At 42.0% G+C, this 22,684-nt stretch overlaps 1 long non-coding RNA gene across 1 annotated transcript; it reads right to left on the reverse strand.

Moving 5' to 3' along the window:
• Positions 1 to 794: 794 nt before the first annotated feature.
• LOC122725344 lies at positions 795 to 19,215 on the reverse strand. The gene is made up of 3 exons (XR_006352727.1): positions 18,882 to 19,215; positions 3,056 to 3,158; positions 795 to 964 (listed from the first exon to the last, which is right to left on the reverse strand). It is a non-coding gene; the product is annotated as an uncharacterized LOC122725344 (long non-coding RNA).
• Between the last annotated feature and the right edge of the window lie 3,469 nt (positions 19,216 to 22,684).

The following is a 22,684-nucleotide window of genomic DNA, read 5'->3' on the forward strand; positions in this document are numbered from 1 at the left end:
GGGAGCAAATTCCTGGAGAAGATGGGAGAGGATGAGCAATGTTGAGTTAATGCTCTCTCTTCCCTAAAATGACCCCCTAGTATAACCCCCTAGTATTGTCTTACTTTCCATTTACACTTTATATATCTTGATTGTCCTTATTTTTTTTAACATATCTCCTCCCCCATTGGAATGAATATAAATTCCTTGAGGGCAAGTATTGTTTTTGTCTTTTTTTGTTTGTTTATTTCCTCAGTGTTTATCACAGTGCCTGGCACATGGGAAATACTTATTAACTGTTGACTAACTTCATCTTCCTCCTCTTCCATTCCAGTAAGCTTGTTAAAAGCAGGGACTTTGGGGGCAGCTAGATGGCGCAGTGGATAGAGCACCGGCCCTGGAGTCAGGAGTACCTGAGTTCAAATCCGGCCTCAAACACTTAACACTTACTAGCTGTGTGACCCTGGGCAAGTCACTTAACCCCAATTGCCTCACTAAAAAAAAAAAAAAAAGCAGGGACTTTAAAATTTTTGTCTTTGTATCACCACCCTTTAACATGGTGCCATAAATAAATGAAATGCTTTAAAATGTTTGTGGAATTGAATTGGGTGTTTTAGTAATGGAATACAGTTTATATTTAATTCCAAAAAAAATTGAACTGGAAGATGTAATTACTGAGCCACTGTCTATAATTTTAAATGATCGTGGAAAATAGGAGCTGTTTCATAAATCTAAAGAAGGACAAATGTTATTCCCATTTTAAAAAAAAAGAGAGAAGAGAGTACAATCTGCAAAAAGCAAGGCAATGAGCTGGAGCATGTTTTTATTAAAGGAAACAGTGATCATAAAGAATGAGCATGAGGGGCAGCTAGGTGGTGCTATAGTAGATAGAGCACTAACCCTGGAATCAGGAGGACCTGAGTTCAAATGTGGCCTCAGACACTTACTGTGTGACCCTGGGTAAGTCACTTAGCCCCAACTGCCTCTGAAAAGAAAGAAAGAAAAGAAAAGAAAAGAAATAAAAGAATGAACATGTCATCATCAAGGTTACTGAAGCAATTTACAAAAGAAGGAATGCAAATTATCAACAATCACGAATGAAAAATACTCCAAATTATTACTAATAAGGGAAATGCACCAAGGTTCTACTTCACATCCATCAGATTGACAGAGATGATAAAAACAAAAAATTACCGTTTTGGAGGACTACAGGAGGACAGACTGACTGATGCACTCCTTCCCACCTGGGAACTCTCCTGAATGTCTTCATTCTGTGAGATCAGCAACTCTAAAATTCCTATCTCCTCAGTATTATTTGCCCTCCCTTCCCATGATTGGAGAGGGTAAAAGATGGACATGGGAAAACTCTCAGATCCTTTATTTAAGGAGGGAGCTTAGGGTAGCCATCTCATCATTTCCCATCCAGCTGACCTTCATCATGCTTTCAGACATCGCACATCTGGACTATTGAAATAGCCTTCTGGTGAGTCTGCCTGCCTTGTTTCTCCCCATTCCAATCCCTCCTGCATTCAGCCACTGAAGTGATTTTCCTAAGTTGAAGATCTGACTCTGTTACCTTCCTACTCAATAGATCCCAATGACTCTCTAGTGCCCCTCGAATCAAATACAGAATGCTCTGTTTTGCATTCAAAAGCCCTTCTTAAACTAACCTCCTCTTATCTTTTCAATCATCTTACACCTTATTCCCCACCAAGTTCTCTTTGATCCAGTAACACTGGATTCTTTCTGGTTGTTCCATAAACAAGCCACTTCACTTCTCAGGTCTAGGCATTTTATATGGCTATCCCCCATGGCTGGAATGTTATCCCTCCTCATCTCCCCCCTACTGACTTTCCTGGCTTCCTTCATGTTTCAAGTAATAATCCCATCTTCTACAGAAACCCTCTTAGTTCTAGTACCTTCCTTAATTATTTCCTATTTATTTTAAATTTTTTTTGGTAGGGCGGTGAGGGTTAAGTGACTTGCCCAGGGTCACACAACTAATGTCAAGTGTCTGAGGCTGGATTTGAACTCAGGTGCTCCTGAATCCAAGGCCAGTGCTTTATCCACTGCACCACCTAGCTCCCCCCCCCCCATTTATTTTCTATATAGCTTGTTTGTATATATTTCTTTGTTATCTCCCCCATTAGATTGAGAGCAGAAACTATCTTTTGACTTTTTTTGTATCCCTAGCACTTGGGGCAGCTAGGTGATACAGTGGATAGAGCTCTAGCTCTGGAGTCAGGAAGACCTGCATTGTTAGAAAATAATGGGATATGGCAGATACTCAAAGGCCTACCTGGAGATTAATCTAAACTGATTGAATTAAGTGAAAGTGATTGACTTTGCTGGTTAGTCTACTTCAAGTTAATTAGACTGTAACCACACTTGGCTAGCCCTTAAGTATTGTTCTCTGAGAACTCAACAGGAGACCACCTGAAGGTGAACCAATGGATTTGGGTGATGCTAACCAATCAACTTGAAGCAATATGTAAGGACCGCTCTATAAAAAGCTTCCACACTCAGTTTGAGGGGAGTTCATGGTTGAAGCAGACTTGTGGCGGAGAACTTGAGGAAGAACCCAACCAAGTTGGAACTTTAGGCTAGATAGGCCTTTTCTTAACTTTCTGAACTCCACGTGAATACCTGGTATGCTTTAATAAATGCTTAATGCCCAAAGACTGGTGCTAAAGCATCTAATTTAAGGTGACCACACAATTTAGATTTTAAACGACACAATATCTCACCTCAGACACTTACTAGCTATGTGACCTTGGGCAAGTCACTTAACCCCAACTGCCTTAAACATAAAGGCCATCTCTAGGCATCCTGATGTATATCTTGCCACTGGATCCAGATGGCTCTGGAGGAGAGAGTGAAGTTGGTGACTTTGCACAGCCCTCCCTCATTTAAATCTAATTCACTACAAGCCATGACATCACCCTGATGGTCATGGTCCTCTTTGAGAATGAAGGACAAACGTTTTATCCCTAGCATTTAGCACAATGCCTGGCACACAGCAAGTGATTAATAATTATTTACTAATGGATTATTTTAATACACTTGTATATGTTACCTGGGACACAGTCACCTTGGAGAACTTCTCTCTTTCTCGTCATTCATACAATTAATATACTGTCTCTCTGTCTAGTCTTCTGGTTCATAGGTTTCCAAATTTGCTGTAACAGAACACAAAGTGTCTTTTAATTCCTTCATTTAATTTGTTGCACTATTGGTCTCTTTTGTATTATTTCTTCTGATTTGAATTGCAAAGATCAACATTCCATTTGTAATATATTCTTTATACATTGTGTTTATAACATTTTCTGATAGTGACATGATCTCTCTCATATGACATGCTTTTGATTGGGCTCAAGAAATCAACATGGTAAGTACAGGATTAGCAAGATATGGTAAGAGAGCAATTTTTCTGAAAAAGATCTGAGGATTTTAGTGGACAAGAGTGTGATATGGTATCCCCTAAAGCTAGTGCAATCTTGGGTTGCATGAAGAGAGTGTCCCAAATTAGGGAGGTAATAGTCCCTTTGTACATTGATCTCATGTAAAGTATGGTAATCCTGGGGAACCATAGTTTAAGGTCACTGAAGAGCTAAAGAATAACCAAGGGAGAGCAATCAGGATGGAAAAGGGCCTCAAATCTATGCCCCGTGAAGACTGGTTGAAGGAAGCTTAAAGAAGAAAGAATGCAGTAGGGACATGACAGTTGTCTTTGAATAGTTGAAAGACTGTCATATGCACCTATCAGATTGGCTAAAATGACAAAAAAGGAAGATAATAAATGTTGGAGAGGCTGTGGGAAAATTGGAACACTAATGCATTGTTGGTGGAGCTGTGAGCTGATCCAACCATTCTGGAGAGCAATTTGGAATTATGCCCAAAGGGCGATAAAGCTGTGCATACCCTTTGACCCAGCAATCCCACTTTTAGGTCTTTTGCCCAAAGAAATCATGGAAGGGGGAAAGGGACCCACATGTACAAAAATATTTATAGCTGCTCTTTACGTGGTAGCAAGGAATTGGAAGTTGAGGGGGTGCCCATCAATTGGGGAATGGCTGGACAAGTTGTGGTATATGAATACAATAGAATACTATTGTGCTGTAAGAAATGATGAGCAGGAAGAGTTCAGAGAAACCTGGAGGGTCTTACGTGAGCTGATGATGAGTGAGATGAGCAGAACCAGAAGAACATTGTACACAGTATCATCAACATTGAGTGTTGACCTACTGTGATGGACTATATTCTTCTCACCAATGCAATGGTACAGAAGAGTTCCAGGGAACTCATGATAGAAGAGGATCTCCAAATCCAAGAAAGAAAAAGAAAGAAAGAACTGTGGAGTATAGATGCTGATTGAACCATATTATTTCTTTTGTTTTGGGTGCTGTTGTTTTTTTTTTCTATTTTGAGGTTTTGCATCACTGCTCTGATTCTTTCTCTTGTAACAGGATTAATGCAGAAATAGGATTAATGTTATTATGTGTATATATATGTGTGTGTATATCTATATCTATATCTATATGTATATGTATAGAGATATATAGATATAACCTATATCAGATTACCTGCTGTCTAGGGGAGGGGGGAGGGAGAGGAGGGAGGGAGAAAAATCTGAAATTGTAAAGCATGTATAAACAAAAGTTGAGAACTATCTTTACATGTAACGGAAAAAATAAAATATCTCATAAAAAAAAAGAATAAATTAGGAGGGGGACAGTCACCAAGGTGATCTGTTCCCCATCCATATATATTTTTCTCCTAATAAATTTTTTATTTTAAAAAAGAAAAAAAAAAAAGACTGTCATATGGATGAGGGATCAGATTTGTTCAGCTTGGCCCCAGGGAACAGAACTAGCAACAATGGATGAAAATTGCAGTCAAATGTAAGGTTTATTTAAGGGGAGGAAAAAAGCTTTATAACAACTAGAGTTATCTAAAAGTGGAATGGTTTTCCTTGTGTTTTTTTAAGAGGGGTTTTTTCTTTCCTGGAAGTCTTCAGATCACATGCTGGATGACCAATTTTCAGGTCTGTTCTAATGAGAATTTTTTCCCATAGAGACTGAACTAGTTGGATCTCTGAGGTCCTTTCAGTACCTAAGTTCTATGCTTCTGGTACATACTTGAGAAACAGGGAGACTCTGTGAATCACAAATTGCTACGATTTGGTGCAATGAGGCTGACTCAGGATATTTAGGTTTCAATAGGCATCCTTACAGAAAAGATAGAGATATGGGCAGGGTTAAGTTATAATTAATTCCATGGAGTAGGAACTGGTTGAACAAGTAAACCCAAAAAGTGGATAATTAATGGATTGAGGTTCTCTTGGAGCTAGATCTATAGTAGAGTGGTATAAGAACTTGTCAATGGCCTACTGCTATCCAGTGACTAGAATGAAGACTTGTATGGGCATGATGAATGGTCATCACATTTGTAGGTGACATAAATCTTGGGGGGGAGTCTAGAAAGGAGTGCTGTCATCTGGTTGCTATCAGTGTCCTTGAATTACACCTCTGAAAACAAAATTCTAGATGTGGTCTGACCAGTGCAAATAACAGAACTGTGATCCAAAAAGGCTTCACCAGGTTGGAATGATGAAGCAGAACTGAATACAATGACATTTTATAAGGACACATGTAAAGTCTTACACTTGGGTTCAACAACTTCTAAGTCGTCCAGACAATATTTTGTGTGACATAGACCTGGAGTTTTAATTGCCTGGGCTTCTGACCAAGATAGCTTCTTAGACAAAGATGGGCCTTCCCCACCCCTACTCCAACGAAAATCTGATATTTGTAGAAGGCTCGACAATGATCAAGAAATCCAATGAGAAACTACAGTGACTATCTCTGCTCCATAACCACACCAAGGTCAGACAGAAGTCCACAAGCAATATAACAGACGGCAGCTGGTGCCCATGGAAGAAAACAAACAGGCACCCGGGTGCAGCCTCCCAACAGTCCAGTGGAGACGAGCATAACCTACAAAATTATATGTAGGGGGCAGCTAGGTGGTGTAGTGGATAAAGTACTAGCCCTGGATTCAGGAGGACCTGAGTTCAAATCTGGCTTCAGACAACACTTGACACTTAACTAGCTGTGTGACCCTGGGCAAGTCACTTAACCCTCACTGCCCTGCCCCGCCCCCCCCCAAAGTATATGTAGGCGGGCAAAGAGTAGAGGACTCCCAGGAGAAAGTCCCAGGGTAGAAACTCACGGAGTGGGTTTTGGCAGCAATAGGAAGCAGTGATGACCAGTGAATGAAGCATCACTCAGACCAGGACCACTCAGGGTGGAGAAGGAGCAAGCATTTATTCATTGACTGCTATGTGCCAAGCATTATGCTTAGTGCTCTACAAAGGTCTAATTTGATCCTCACACCCCTGGTAGGTAGGAGCAAATGTCTCCATTTTACAGCTGAGAAAACTGAGTCAGAAGAGGTTAAGTGACTTGCCTAGTGTCACACAGCTTGTGAGTCTCTGAGGCCAGTGCTCAATCCACTAAATCATTATAGGTGGTACTAGGGACCACAGAGTCTCTAGTAGACCCCACTGAGCACCTTGAAAACCCACAACTCTGAACCTCAAAGATTCATAGAGGCCCAACACTGGAAGGTGGAGGTCAGCACAGGAACCCATGTGATGTAGGGCAAGACTAGGCAGAACCAACCAGTGCAGCAGAGGGCAGACCATGGTCCTGGACAAGATCCAATTCATGAACGGAAGCTGGAGAGATGAGTCCACCAAAGAAAAACACAACCTGTGCAAAAAGTTATTCTAGATTTAGAGATCCCCAAAATCTCAACCTGGGAACTAGGATCTCTACTATCTGAGAATTGATTAAAGGAATTGGGAGAGAAAAGGAATAAAAACCAAAGGCAGGGAATCAGAGGAGAGAATGGCATTTTTCATAAGGACTATAAAATGAAGCAAGGAATTGTTTACAATTAAAGAAAAGTACCACAGGAAAGAATTGGAAGGGATGTAAAGTGGTATGCCTTATACATGTAGAGACTCCCTGAAAACTGGTATTGATCAAACAGAAATCAAATCGAATGGCCTTTCCTCACCTGTCAGCCTTCTTGACCTTTCTGCATCAGTTGACAGTGTCAATCACTGTTTACCTGGATATTCTTTTCTCCCTGGGTTTTCAGGACTCTCCTCTCTCTTGGTTCTCCTCCTATCTCTCTAATCACTATCTCCCATCTCCTTTGCTGGATTTTCATTCTGATCATGCTTTCTAAATAACCACAGGGATATTTCTTGGGCCCTTTTCTCTTCTCTCTCTATACTATTTCACACAATTATCTCATCAGCTCCCATGGATTCAATGATCATTTCTATCCTCATGATCCTCAGATCTGCTTATCCAGCTCTAACATCTTTCCTAACTGTCATGTCCACATTTCCAATTGCCGTTTGGACAGCTCAAATGCTCTTAAATGCAATATGTCCAAAATGGAATTCATTATCTTTCCCTTCTTCCTAACTTCCCTGTTAGTGTTTGGAGAAGTATTGGGGGTTAAGTGACTTGCCCAAGGTCACACAGTTAGTATCTGAGGTCAGATTTTATTTCAGGTCCTCCTGATTTCAGGGCCAGTACTCTATCCATTGCAGCACATGACTGCCTCTTCCCTATTACTGTTGAGGGCACCGCCATCCTCTCAGTCAGTGAGGCTTGCAACCTAGATGTCATCTCCCTATTGTCCACTCTCTCTCACCACCATATCCAATCTCTTGCCAAAGCCTGTTGATTTTATCTGTTGAGTATCTCTCATAAGCATTTCCTTCTCATACTTCCATTACCCTCATGTCAAAACTATTGCGATAGCCTGCTGGTTAGTCTCCCTAAGTACCTCTCCACTCCAGTCCATCCTCCACTCAGTTATCAAAAAGATCGTCTTTTAGCATATTTCTGATCATGTTACCTCCCCTTCCCCCATTCAATAAGCTTTAGTGGCTCTCTTGTATATCCAGGATAACTGTAAAATCCTTTGGTGTTCAAAACCCTTCACAACATGACTCCCTCCTCCCTTTCTCTGGGCAGTATCACTAGCTCTTGCCAATTCAGGAATGCTCTCTCCTCCACATCTCTGCCTACTGGCTTTCCTAGTCCTAGCTAAAATCCCACCTTCTATAGAAAGCCTTTCCTTATAACTCTTTTTTTTTTTTTTTGCAGGCAATGGGGGTTAAGTGACTTGCCCAGGGTCACACAGCTAGTAAGTGTCAAGTGTCTGAGGCCGAATTTGAACTCAGGTACTCCTGAATCCAGGGCTGGTGCTTTAACCACTGCGCCATCTAGCTGCCCCCTCCTTATAACTCTTAATTCTATTCCTTTCCTTCTATTGATTATGTCAAAATTATCCTTTATCTATCTTGTTTGTCCAAGTTGTTTTCTCTATTAGCTCCATTAGAGCTTCCTGAAGATAGGAAGTGTCTTTTGCCTTTTTTTTGTAACCCCAATTCTCATCACTATGCTTGACACACAGTAGTAGGCACTTAATCAACATTTATTGACTGACATAAACCAGCAAGAAATAGAACAAAATCAATGAAAAATAGAAGAAAATGTAAGCGAGATGTTGTAAAAATAACAAACCTGGAAAATACATCCAGGGGAGATCATTTAAGAAATATTAAACTCCTGCAAAATCATAATAAAGTTTTTGACATTTTGACTCTATATATCAAGAATTCATAAATGAAACTGGTTTAGAGCTGTTAGAACCAGAGAGCAAAGTGAACAATGGTCACTTCCTGAAAGAAACCCCAAAAGGAAAAGCCCTGGGAATGTAATAGTCAAAATTCAGAGCTTCTGTATCAAAGAAAAAATATTACAAGAATCCAGAAAGAAAGGATCCAAGTACCAAGGAACCATCTTCATAATCACACAAAGCCTGGCAACTTCTCCTGTACATAAGGGAAAGAAAAGTAAATAGGCATTTATATAGTACCTAACATGTGCCAGGCAGTGTACTAAGTACATCTTATGTTAAGTGACTTGCCCAGAGTCACACAGCTAGTAGGTTATCTGAGGCCAGATTTGAATTCAAGTCTTCTTGATTCCAGGCCTAGCAGTCTATCCACTACACCACCTACTTGCTTCTAAGAGAGACAGTTTTTCCTCACTGAGAAGAGAGCTGGGAATGCAATATTCTAAATGGCAAAAGATAGAGGTTTATAACCAACAGTAACATACTATAAAGGTGAATAGAATCCTATGGGGGGAGGGAATGAATCTTTAATAGAATAGAGGACTTTCAGACATTTTTGATGAAAAGATTGGAGCTGATTAGGATCTTAGAAATATAAACAGGGGGCAGCTAGGTGGCTCAGTGGATAAAGCACTGTCCCTGGATTCAGAGGACCTGAGTTCAAATCCAGCCTCAGACACTTGACACTTACTAGCTGTGTGACCCTGGGCAAGTCACTTAACCCTCACTGCCCTGCCCAAAAAAAAAAGAAAGAAAGAAAGAAAAAAAAAATGCAAACACTAGAGACAAAAGAAACCTAGCAAGGCACATGTATTTAAGCAATTGCAAGTATTGCTAGTATTGATGTGGTGCTAACCTTCTAATATGGGGAGAAAAAAAAATAAGTGTTACTTTAGAACCTTAGTGTATTTGAATAGTTTGGAAGGAGTTAAAAACAGGTCTTGGTAGTGGCTTTAAAAGGAGAAAAGAGAAGAAAGCATAAAAGAAATACATTAGAATAGAAACGAGGAAGAAGAAGGTGGAACTTGCTCTTTCTCATCATTAGTGTGTGGAAAGAATATACAAATAATGGAGGAAAGGATGGGAGGAGGATACATCAAATGAATATCACTCATCTGAAATGGGCAAAGGAGGATGGAGCACACATACACACACAACAATTTGGTGTAGACATTTTTCAAACTCATTAGCAGCAACAAGTCAGGACTGGGGGAGCAGGTAAAAGAAGTGAATAGTCCCAAGCAAAATAAAGTTCATGATCCTGAAAAGGAGATAAAAAGAAAAAGAATAAGAACTTAAAGGGGTTCCCGTCAATCAGGGATTGTTGAACAAATTTTGGTACGTGAATGTAATGGAGTGTTATTGTTATTATAGGATGAAAGAAAATTTCAGAGAATTTTGAATAGTATGAAGTGATACAGAGTGAAGTGAACGGAATCCAGAGAACAATTTATACCAGGACAACACTGTAAAGAAAAGCAACTTGGAAAACTTTATGAACTCTGATCAATGCAATGACCAACCACATCTCCAAAGGAACTATGATGAAGCATGTTACCAACCTCCTGACACGGAAGTGATGCTATCGCATGGAATGCTCTGTCCTCCTCATCTCTGCCCATATGGATTCATTTTGCTTAAGTAAGTTTATTTGTAAAATGTACTTTTTCTCTTGATTTTTGTTGTTGTTGTTGTTGTTGTTGTTGTTTTAGGCAATGGGGGTTAATTGACTTGCCCACGGTCACACAGCTAGCAAGTGTCAAGTGTCTGAGGCCAGATTTGAACTCAAGTACTCTTGAATCCAGGGCCGGTGCTTTAACCACTGCGCCATCTAGCTGCCCCTTCTCTTGATTTTTAAATGGGATGTGGGGAATGGAGTTGGGGAGGAGAAGGGAAGTTATCATTAATAGTGAAAAAAAAAAAGTGGCCTATTGAAACAATTTTAAAACATGCCAAAGAGGGGCAACTAGGTGGTGCAGTGGATAGAGCACTGTCCTTGAGGGGAAAAAATAGCACACACCAAAGAGAACAGAAGAAAATTCAGAAGGAAGCACAGACAAGTGGTACAACCTTGAGAATAACATATGGAATTTATTATATACATATATATTTTTTAAAGCAAGAAATATAAACTGGAGAGTTATGGTTTCATATGCAATCTTTTTGTGTTCTACTTTGCATATGGCAATGTTTTGTTTTGGGTTTTTTTGGTGTTTAAATTCAAAAGAACAAAATTTGAGAATTTCAATGACTTGTGAGACTAGTGTGAGATATGATGACCCCAAAAGCTAATGGGCTATGAGGCTCCCGAAATAAGAAATGGAACCCAGAAATAGAGAGATGATAGGCTCGTTGCTTTTTGCCCTCATCAGACCTCATTAGGAGTATTGTGTTCAGTTCTTGATGGACACTGACAATCTGGAGTGCATGTTGAAGAGGGTAACCAAGATTGGAGGAAACTAGAAACCCTGCTATATGGAAATTGATTAAAGGAACTAAGTAAGAGAAGGCTGAGAAAGGAGAGGAGGGGAAGTAGACATGAAAGCTGTCTTTAAGTTTTTGAAAGGCTGTGTTACAGAAGAGGAATCGCCTTGTTCTGCTTAGCCCCAGGGGGAAAGAACTAGAAGCAAAGGGAGGAAGTTGCAAAAAGGCAAATTTTTGGCTCCAAGTAAGGAAAATCTTCTTAGTCATTAGATGAAGCCATCTCAAAGTGAAAAGGACTGCCTCAGGATGGAGGATGGGGATTGTTCCCCATCCCTAAAGTTGAAGCAGGAGCTTTACAGAGATGTTGTAAAGGTGATGTCAAGTTTAATGTCAGGGTTGGAGTAGATGACTGATGAGAACTCTTCCAGATATGAAATTTTATAATGATCTTATTCTTAATGTAAGCAGCTGATTCTTTTGTTTTCTCATAGAATAAAATCTCCCACTGAATATTAATGAAAATGAACAGTGTTGGCATTCTGGTGGCAGTTCATTGGGCAATGAACTCTGCCTTGTGGTCTGGTTCTATGTCATTCCACTATGCATTTGCTTATACCTTGCTTATTCTCTAGTTGTTTTAGGTGTATAGATCTTATCTTCCTGTGTAGGTTGTTGGCTCCTAGTGGGCAAGGATGTTCTACTCCATTTTATTTGTGTTTCCCACAGTGCAATGGGACCTTAATTATCATTGAGTTAAATGCACTTTCTTTTTCTAGTAACAGGTCATCCCTACTTTGTGCTACTTTGATCAATATTCATCCAAGCATACCCTTCATCTATATGGTTTAATAGAATTTTGAATAGCAGGAAAGAACCTTAGAGATAATCTAGTCCAACACCCATTCTATAGATTTGGAAATGAAAGATTTACCCAGTGTTACATAGGTAATAAGTAGCAGAGTTTGAATTTGGACATTGTTGGTTCAGTTTCAGTTCTCTTTTCTGCATTCCAAATTGCTTCTTTGTATAAATTAATATGCCATGGGATAATTCAAAATTCAAACAAATTTAAGTCAACAAATATTTATTTGATGAGCTGCAATCTGCTAGTACCTTACACTCTAGAATGACAAAAAACTTCACTTGCCAAATGTTCATCTTAAAAAAAAAAAGTTAAAGCTATTATATTCATCTTCCCTGACACCTTTCCTGATCCTCTCAGTCATTAACCATCTTTCCCTCCTCAAATCAACCAATAGTGTGTAAGCTCCTTGAAGGACTGTGACTTTTTTTGATGTTTGATTCCCCAGACAGTGTCCAATGATTATTGAATTAAAGTGAAATACACATTAAGAGCCTCTACCATGGGACCACCTTAGAGTTTGGAACTATGAAGTCTCATAACCTCTCCTAGAATCATACTTAGGAATTAGAAGTTTTAATTTTAATGAATACATTTTCTCTACACATGACTCCATCTATTAAGGTCTCTCTATGTCATCTAGAGAATATATGTATTGTAAAAACATATACATACATGTGTAGATATAAATATATGTGTGTATATTTCCCTAAAGAGAAATAGGCAGCCCTATACACTTAGAAAATTCTGTACCTCACTGTTGTGGGGCTGTTTTACTTTGAGTTATGCTGTCATGAAAGATTACTTGCATAAAAAAATATTTCTGCTATTGTTCAATTTTACTTCAATCCTGATTGTAATGCCAATATTAATGAATATTATTACTTCTATCTTATTTTTGAGGTAAAGCCATTCAGTATATAAGATGGATCATTGCTACTTTATCACTCTAATATTCCCCAAGTTCTAGAACTCTTTTTTCCTGAGTTATATTTGCATCTAGTTGATTCACAAAATTGAATTACCTGTAATTGCTGAAATTCCCAAAATAGTAGAGAATGTCTCCCAATAATGAGGGTGATGGGAGAACTGAAACCTCAGCCCCAGAACTTGACTTTATTTACACCAAATGCTAAGCTGTAGCCCATCTTTTGGACATTATCACATTAGAATATTTTCAGACACTCTATAGTATAGATTCTGAACATAGTTAGAGTTCATATTGCTTGGAAGCAAAAAATTATAGGTAATTAAAGCTGGAAGGGATTTAGTCCAATCCCCTCATTTTAAAAGAAGGAATGAGGCCCAAGGGAGTAGTGACCTGCTCAAGGCCACTTTCATGTCCCCAGAGACCAGAGCCTGGCTTGTTAATTTCCCTTTCCTCATCAACATACAAGGTTTTATTTCCCAAAAGTCTAGAGAAGAAGATGGGAATCTTTCAAATTCCTTGTAAATTTCATATACATACATATCCATCTATACATTTGTATAGATGTATTGTATATTATATTTTTCTATCTGATCACTTCCTGTATTTTCAGTTGAATCAAGGAGATTCTCAAGGGAGATGTTTTTTGTCAAATGCTGCAATGTCCTCATTATTCTATGGCATGAGGTAGGGTTTTTAACCTCCTATGTTTTGAGTTTATTTCTCCTGAAATAGTTCATTTTATTACTGGGCAGGAGTGGTTTCATGCTCAACCTTTTGTTTCACTGAAATATATTTAAACTCCAATTTACTTAAAGTAGCTCTTAGAACTCTATCCTTGATAATCATTAAAATTAGCCTTACATTTTTCCTCAATTCATTTCTCTTATTGATAGATGAAAAAGAATACCACTACAAAAAATTGCCAGATTTTCATTTAGTAATTGGAGACAGAATATTTTCCTTAGAAAGCACTCGTGTTTAAAATTATTTTCCCTTGCTGAACAGCCAAAAGCTTCATTTGCTGACTTACCCCGAGGGTATGGTGCAAGATCTTCCAGGAGGGTCTGATGAACCGAAAGTACTTTGGGGGTATTTTTATTGTGAAACAATTATATTTTTTAAAGCTAGTTACTTTTCATGTAAGTATAATTTTTGCATTCTACTTGTGGTAAATGCACCCAGAAGCCTTTTAGAAATAGAGGCAATTTTTAAAACTAAAAAATTAAAAGTTTCATAAATAAGCCAGTGATTAAAAAACACACAACACATTGAGTCATATGGTGATCATTGACCTACAGCCTAACTTGGGTTACTGTTATTGTTCACTATTCTGTTATTGCCACGTTTAGCTTTTGGCTGTAGTTTATCCATAGTCTCCCTCTAGGTATAATGGACAATTTTCTCCTCTTTTGATTGCCTTAGTGCAAGGTCATAATTTTTTCTTTTTTCTTTTTAGTAAGGACAGAAAAGTTTGGACATCCGTTGGCAATTTACAGCTAACACAGTGCTTTGCTGATTGCCCAGAGTGCCCTGGTCAGCCAGCCTATGATCCATTCTGTACTCATTGGCATAATGCCCACCCCAATCCTACATTTTATCAGCCCCAAGGGCTAGTATCCAATGTGGCCACCCATCTCTCTGCCATCTGAAGATGGTTCTGAGTCACTGATATGTTATATGACTGTCTCTTATCTGCATATAAACTGTTTCATAAACACACTTTACCCATGTAACAATAAACAATCACTGGCCTTCATAACTGTCTCTTTAGCTGAAAATTAAAAGTACATGTATATACACATACACACATATATATATATATCAAGATGAAAATGACAGGAAACTTTACTGGAAACTGGAAAATTAAAAATACCTAGAAATTAAATTTAAATTATTATTTCCTATTACAATATGATAAAAATATGTTAATAGAATTTTCCTTTTTTTTAAAGGTTGTTGTGACTTGTTTTGTTTTTGCTTTTGGATTTCAATCACAAAGGCAAATGACCCATCATGATTAATTAATATTAAAGGACCTTTTATATTAATGGTAAACATTCTATGTGAAAAGAGCCATTTTCCTTATTATTCTTATCATTGTCATCAGTGTATTTTAATAGCTAAAATATAACTTCATTAATTGGTCATTGCCTTTTACATGTATTTGTAACAAGGAGGATTTTGGAACAGTAATCAAGCTAGAACTAGAAACACCATCAAGTCAGCTGTGGTCTCTTTGGTTCATACTCTTCAATTCACATGACTTTCATTACCTTCCTCTGGGCTGTTGTGAGGCAAACACTTTGTAAACCTTAAAGTGCTTTAGAAATGGTCATTATTGTTATCTATTATTAATCTTTTTGGGGGGATTAGAAAAAAATGAACTGGTGTTTCTATCAGTGTATCACTATAGCAAAACCCATAATTTGGCAGCTGAAAAGCAATGTTGGATTTAATTGGCAAATTTTAAAAATATAACAAATATATGCATGTTTTGCTCTTTGCTTGCATTTACCAAGGGAGAGTTTTTTTTTTCTAATAACATGAACAAGCACTAAATAATGTTGTTCTGTCCTCTGTTGCACATCAATTGTATGCTTTTAGATTGAAAGGATACATGGAACTTTTGGATCTAACAAGGGGAATTAGCAATACCAAAATCATTACCTGAAATACAATTCCAACAAGGAAGTTATTACAGCAAATGTTTGACTTCAGAGGGGTTGATTTGCTTTAAAAAAAAATAATAATATTGCTTTGGCTTTTATGGCATTTTCTTATCTTCCCATTTCTCTACAGACATTAACAAATTAATTTTCTATTAGTCTTCTAAGGCAAAAAATTACAAAGTCATATCCTAATTTGAGAAGTTAATAAATAGCAAATGACTTTGCCAAAGACCAAGAGATAAACTTTGACAATTCCCTGTTCTTAGTCCTATGTCTAACCTTTTAGCATGTGTTATGTTTTTGAATATTTCAGGAAATTTTTGTATAATTTATATTAAATATCTGTTTGTGAGCTGCTATGCTATGGAGTTCACAGTGATTTTTTTCCATGTAATTTTTATGAAAATAAGACCATGCAGTATATGCTTCCTCAGCAATAGGCCCACTATAGAATTTAAATAAAAGTGATAATAACTACTTTTTTCCATAAATAAATTTGCTTTTAAAATTGGAGTAATGCTTATATATCATGGAGATAGATATTTGTAGGATCAAGAAATTTTTTTTCAAGCTGGGAAACATTTTTAGATATTTTGCTTGTTCATTACTTAAAATGTGGAGACAAGAAAACAGAGGACAATGTTGACATATTAATCCGTGGAGTATTTATGGTTATATAGGGGGAAAGGGGAGCAAAAATAATTGATAGTACAGGAGATAAAATAATGTGCTAGAAAATAATTATGATTTAGTTGAAAATACATTAAACAACTGTACTTGTATTTTAAAAAGGAGATGATATTCTTTGTGCCTTTCCCATATTTTATGCTGTTAGCTACTATCTCTCATTTAAAATTTAGATACCACAATATACTGTATTGTTTACTTGAATATTGATAAGGGGGTTGTGCTATTGTTAATCATTAATAAGTTACAGCTGCTTCATTTAATAATTTGTTCCCATGTGATAATATTTTTGCTACACTTGGGGTGGTTTCATTGCATCTTGAATAAGCAGAAAAACACAATATATTTATTCATTTTTAGGTTATTTCTTCTAGGCATGTCTGAGGCTAAAAAGTTCATTCCAACCTGCTCAATGTTATGACAAAAATAGAAATGCATATTTTCAAAATGCTTCAAATGGCCTTTTTGGATGGTTTGGTTTGAAGTGGCTAAGTGGGCAGTGAAGGCATTCACAATGATGCTGCTCGGGGAGCTGAGGCCCTTTTTTAACAGAAATGCCTGAAGGGAAGGACCACAACCCATGAACTGGGCCTAAGTGGCTCTTCACACAGTTCCAGGCTGTCGCTCAGGAAGATACTATGACAATCTGCACAGAAATTAGCCCAATGATAGCATAATTATTCCTGCACACTCGTGTGAACTCCTCGGGCCGCTCCGAGGCCCCCTCTTCAGAGACTGGCTTTGCTTAGGCTCTGGCCAGTGCCGGTTGTCAGCCTGCTCCTTCGGGGGAGGGGAGGAGGGCGGGTTTTATTGTGGTTTCAGATACTGCAGTAGGTTCAACATCTAAATTAAAATTTAAGTCTCGGAAAAGTTTGGCCTCATCACTAACCTTACACACCCGAAGGCAGATTACTGAAATGGCAGAGAAGTCAGTGCTACGGCTTCGAGGGGGCAAAGGAGACCATCTGTCCCCTAAGGTTTCTTTTCCAAGTCCCTTGGGTGTTGACAGAACACTGAGGAAATAAAGGGCAGACTTTGCTCACCATCTGGGCTCCCCAAATCTATCCAGGAGAGTGGAAGATATTTTTTTCAAACGCCAGTGTGTTAAATGTTATGGGGGTTGGGGGGATTAGCAACATTTTAGTTAACTTCGTCAATGACATGCCTTTCAAATCCAGGCTAATCATTTCTCCTCGGAAGCAATTTGACCAACAGTGCTAACGGAGCAGTGAAATGGAGTTGGAATAAGGATTGGCGGCTTGTTACTTCCTCCCCCAAAGAGCTGATATTTTTGGCTGACAGTGGGTTTTTAGGAGGTGGGGGCGGGTGAGAGGGGGAGCTGTCTATGGAGCTGGTGCCCTGGCCTGTGCTAAAACTCTTGCGCCACCGAGGTGGAGGGGAAAGAGAAGGACCTAAATGGATGTAAAGTACCGGGAGGGCCGAGGTGGCTTTGCTGGCTCTCGTCGTCCCCCTTCCCCCGCCCCCCCCTCCTTGCCCGCAATCTGTCTGTCCCTCCGCACGATCAGAAGCCATTTTACAGACTGCTCATCGGCAGGCTCCGCTAGGGCTTTCGCAGGTGCCGAGCCGGCTGTGGGGTGGAGGGGGCGGCGGCGGCCGACACTGCGGTTCTCTCCTGCCCCAGAGACAGGGACTGCCCTGCTGGCTAGGGGCTGGGAAAGCGAGGGGAGCCCAGAAACCTCCAGAGCAGGCTCCCCGGCACCTGAGGCTCGCAGCCCAGCCTGAGAAGTCTGGCCCATCTGGTGCTCAGCCTAGGGCCAGCTCCCGGGTCAGTGTGCCTGCAGCTGGGGGAGTGTGGAAGACCCACCCTCCATTTTGGGGGTCTTTTAAGATAGAAAGCACCTCTACTAGCACCACCCGAAGCCCTGACAGACACCCCTCCTCCCCTCCACCGTCCCTTTGGCTCTAAGTTCCACGGATGCTCGGGGACGGGCCTCTCTGATTCGATTCGAAAAACATTTATTAAGCGCCTACGGTTTGTCATGCGCGGTTCAAGTGTTTAACCTAGGCGGTAGGGCTGGGGAATGAGTCCCGTAAGCCTGGTCCCCGGCAGCTCTGCCCAGGTGCCTTCTAACAGTTGCCTTCCCTTCGCTCGCTCGCTCGCTCGCTCTCTAGCTCGCTCGCTAGCTCGCTCGGCTGGTGGGTCCCTGGAGCTCTCGGGGACCGAGGGCACCGTGCGGCTCCCTGCGGCTGACCTCCCTCGATCTCCGTCCCCTAGCTGGTGGGCCAGCTCACCTCGATGGGGACCCGAGACAAGCCCGCCCTCCTGCCCCCCACCCCCGCCCCTGTCGTCTCTCCCACGCTGCCTCCAGCCTCCTCCGGCCCCGAGGCCCAAGGTCACAGCCAAGATCCTGCTGGATCGCCGCCGGGCCGAACCCCCTCCTTGTTCTGCCCCCCCCCCCCCATCCCGAGAACGAGAAGCCTGGCCTGGCGGGAGGGAGAGTTCGGGGGGAGGTGGTGAGATGCCGGCCCCTGAAAGCCGGTCCCCGGGCGCCTGGCGGCCGCAGCCAGGAAACGCCTGCCCCGCTCCCGCCGCTCCCCCCCCCTCTCCCCCTGCCCCCCCGCAGGCCCCGCACAGACTCACTGCGAGGGCGCCTCCAAGGTTACCGGGGGGTTGGGGGGAGAGGCTTCGGTCACTCAGTCCCGCCGCCGCTGCCGCTGCTGGTGCTGGGGGATGAGACTGCGGGAGATGGGGGGTCCGAGTCGGGGGGGAGAGAAAAAGCCCCAAGTCCCCACAAAAAGGCAGCTCTCTCCAAAGGGCGGCGGAGCCCCGAGACTGGGAACAGGGGAGGCCAGGCTGGGAGGGAAGGAAGGAGCGAGCGAGCCGGGGGTGGGAGAAAAGGGGAGGAAGCCGCGGTCTCCCCCATCCCTGCCTCCTCCCGCTAGCCCAAGGCGCCCAGAGAGCTGGGGTCAGGCGAGGTCCCTGCAGGGGGGCTGGGGGGGTGGGGGCGGGGGCAGAGGCAGCGCCTGTTGCCCCCCCCCTCCCAGCCCCACGACCCGCGGGAGCCAGGCGCCGGGGATGGGGGGTGGGGGGTGTTAGAGACGAGCCTAGCAGGCAGCCCAGCCTTCGGAGGAAACTGAGTAAATTAAAGGAGCTGTTATTTCAGGCGCGGAAATTTAAAAATATTTGGACAGGAAGAGAAAAGAAAAGAAACCGTAGCAAGGAGGAGGAGGAGGAGGAAAAAAAAACCTACTATAGCTAACGGTTTTGAAAGTCCTCCACACCCCCTCTTCTCCTCCCCCCCCAATTCTCTCTCCCCCCCCGCCCCCCCAGCAACGCAGGCTGCCTCTCCTCACCCGGAGGGAGGGAGGGAGAATTGAAGAGAAGGAGAGAGGCCGAGAGCCTGGGGAGGGAGAAGGAACTCCAGGCTCCCAGGTCGACCCTGCCTAAACCCGGGCCTAGAAACGATCCCCAAGGAGTAAGCTCTGTTGGACCTGGGTTCGAATCCTGACTTTGCCACTTGCTTTGCTATTTACTAGCTGTTTGACCTTAGGGAACTTCCTGCTCTCTTCTGGGCCTCAGTTCTCTCCTCTATAAAGGGAGGAAGGGTTTGGTTATATCATCTCCCAAGTTCCTAACAGCTCCAAGCCTATGATCTTAAACCGTCCGGCTTCCCCGAAAGGGCAAGGGCTGGTCTGGGCTCTGATTTAGGGCGAGAGCTCACCCCTCTGGTTTTTCCTAAGTGAGTGAGTGTGTCTCTTCCCCTGTCTGGCCTGAGAATTCTTGAGATAGAAGCAGGGGTTCCCCTTGCTTCCTGGCCCCAGCTCTCTCCTCGGTCCTAGTCGCCTGCCTTCCATTCCGGGCAGCAATGCAAACTGTGGTTGAGGCTGATTCTCCTCATTCAGCTCGGTGGTCAGTCTTGTGGTGGATAATTTCTACCTGGGCTCAAAGACTAGGAAACCTCTCCGTGTTGGGAGAGGACAGAATCGACCTAGCCCTTTCCTGCTTCTTCCTCCGCAGGTTTATTTCGAACCGCATCGGGGAAATGGATAGACTCCCAAAGCTCATTCCTTCTTTCCCCCAGGACTCATTCCCTGCGGCTTTGCACTGCTCAACCTCCGGCGTCGAATCTTCTTAAGAAACGAGGCGCACAGGAGGTGACATCTGGGAGCTGGAGCGAACCTGTCAATGGGGCTTTGACCCCCTTCCCCAGGTGTCTCCCACCATACAGCGCACGCGCCCTTCGGGCCATTGCGGGAGCTAGAGGGGCTTCTGTGCTTATTCCAGGCATATTCTGGCACTGGGGGGATATCTGAAGCTGAGAAGCCTTGTTCTTGGCTTACTACATAGCTTTTTTTTCCCGGAGCCCTTCATCCATCTCCCCCTCCCCGAGTCCTGGGTTATCACCCTCAGCCCCGGCCTCTGACAGAGATCCAGCCAGCCCTCAGGCGCTGCAGGCTGTCCCCTCCCTTCCAGCTCCATCCTGCAGCTCCGGGCAGTCAGTGGAGAGCAGCTGGATCCCCGCCCACCCTGCTCCCTCGGCACGATGTTCAGGCTTTCATACACGTTGCAGTATTTTCACGGGCCCGAATAATGCATCTTATCGAGTGTTCTGAACGATCGAATCATGGCTTCTCTTACTTCCTAGAGAAGACCACACCAGTCATTTCTAAAATACCGAGATGAGCAAAGTGATTTCCGTACAAAGCAACAGAGTCATGTAGCGATTTCAAATGTCAACTTCAGTCTGTTGAAGAAAAACAGTTCCCTTCATACTCCCCCTACCCTTCCAAACATTGAGTTTCCACCACCTGAATTCAACCCAATGGCATGAGGACTCTTTGCTGGGCCTAGCTGCAGCTTGGAAAATTTGCCTGGGAGTTATATTTTGAATCTTTAAGGGGATAGGAGGAAGAGGCAATTTAGCAGTATGAAAAACCTGACTGTTGGAGGGAAAAAAATTAAGAAAAATCACTCTACTTTAAATTGAGAATAGTCCTTCATTACTAGATGATTACCTACCGTAGGAAGGGCTTAGTTTGAACCCTTAACCATTTTCTTTAGCTTAGAAAATAAGGGGCTTGTTCAAATGCTATCGTTCTGCTCAGATAGAAATAGTTCGAGTGTAATTTGTATTGTGGATAGCTGTTCTTAAGAGCAAAGGCCAATGATGCTTTGGCCCTATAAACTGATGATCCGATTGCAATTCTGTGTTGGTCTTTTTGTTTGAGGTGTGTGTGTGTGTGTGTGTGTGTGTGTGTGTGTGTGTGTAAGGGTGTAAGTCATTATTAGTTTAATTTGGTGGAGTGTTAGAAGTGGCCTGCTTTGACATGGCTGATCATACAAAGAGTCGGATGGAGCTGATTGCTTTGCTTTAAGACAATGCCTTGGGTTGCTAGGTCAGAATGATTAAAAACTTTCTCCTTGTGATTTTTACACTCATGGATAATCAGTGACTCAGACCTATTTGCCTGCTCTCAGCTCCAACTGTATTCAGGAAGCCATCTAGTAGAATGGTGCCTGTGCTTTATTGAAGCTTAACATATTTTTTCCGGGGGAGAGAGAATTCTTTTTTTTCCCCCCCAGAATGGAAGGTGAACTTAATTCCACGGGAGGATGGCGTGGAATTTCCCACAGACCATCCTTCTGCTTAGGTGAATGCTCCTGCTAGAAGGGACACAATTTGTGTCAAATAATGAAGAGCTTCACAGACAGGCCTTCTGAACTGCAGAGACAACAAGAAGAAACCAAACCCAGAGAAACACACACACTCTGACCAATTGCATAGGTTTATTTCCTAAAGAAAACCAGCCCTGGTTATCAGCCACATGCTGATTCTTTAACACATGCGTGGCACACAGTAAGTGCTTAATAAATGCTAGTTGTCTTGCCTTTTTGGAAAACCAAACCAAAGGTATCTGCCAGCCCTTGGAAACTTCAGCAGAAAAAGAGCCCCCTCCATATACGATTCCAATTCAGAGAATATTTCCAGGATGGTTTACAGTGTCACTTGAGGTATAGCTGAACTTACTGCTAGAAGGTAGCTTACCCAACGTTTTGAGGTTTGCTGAACCAGGGGACCAACCAGGGCTGGCTTCTTTCTTAGAGGACATGCAGTGCAGCCTTTGGAAACCAAACTCCTTGAAATTCATTTCATTCTGAGAAGTGATTTTTAAAGTGAAGAATGTCTTAACAGCAGGCCGCCTAAAAAAGACTGCATGGGGTTTTCTACAGCTACAATATATCTTTTTATCGCTTCTTTGTATCAGGGACTCGTCCTTGACCCCATAGCAACTAAGTCTGTCTTGAAGAGAATCCCAGAAAAAATGAGCACAAACTTATGGGAAACAGTTTGGGGGGATTGTCCACTGGGAACAGTGGCCACTCCCCATTCTTTTGGGGAGAAGGAGGAGGTTAGAGAGAAAGGAAGTCCTGAACTGGACATA

Source organism: Dromiciops gliroides, chromosome 4, assembly GCF_019393635.1.
Source record: "Dromiciops gliroides isolate mDroGli1 chromosome 4, mDroGli1.pri, whole genome shotgun sequence".
Taxonomy (NCBI): domain Eukaryota; kingdom Metazoa; phylum Chordata; class Mammalia; order Microbiotheria; family Microbiotheriidae; genus Dromiciops; species Dromiciops gliroides.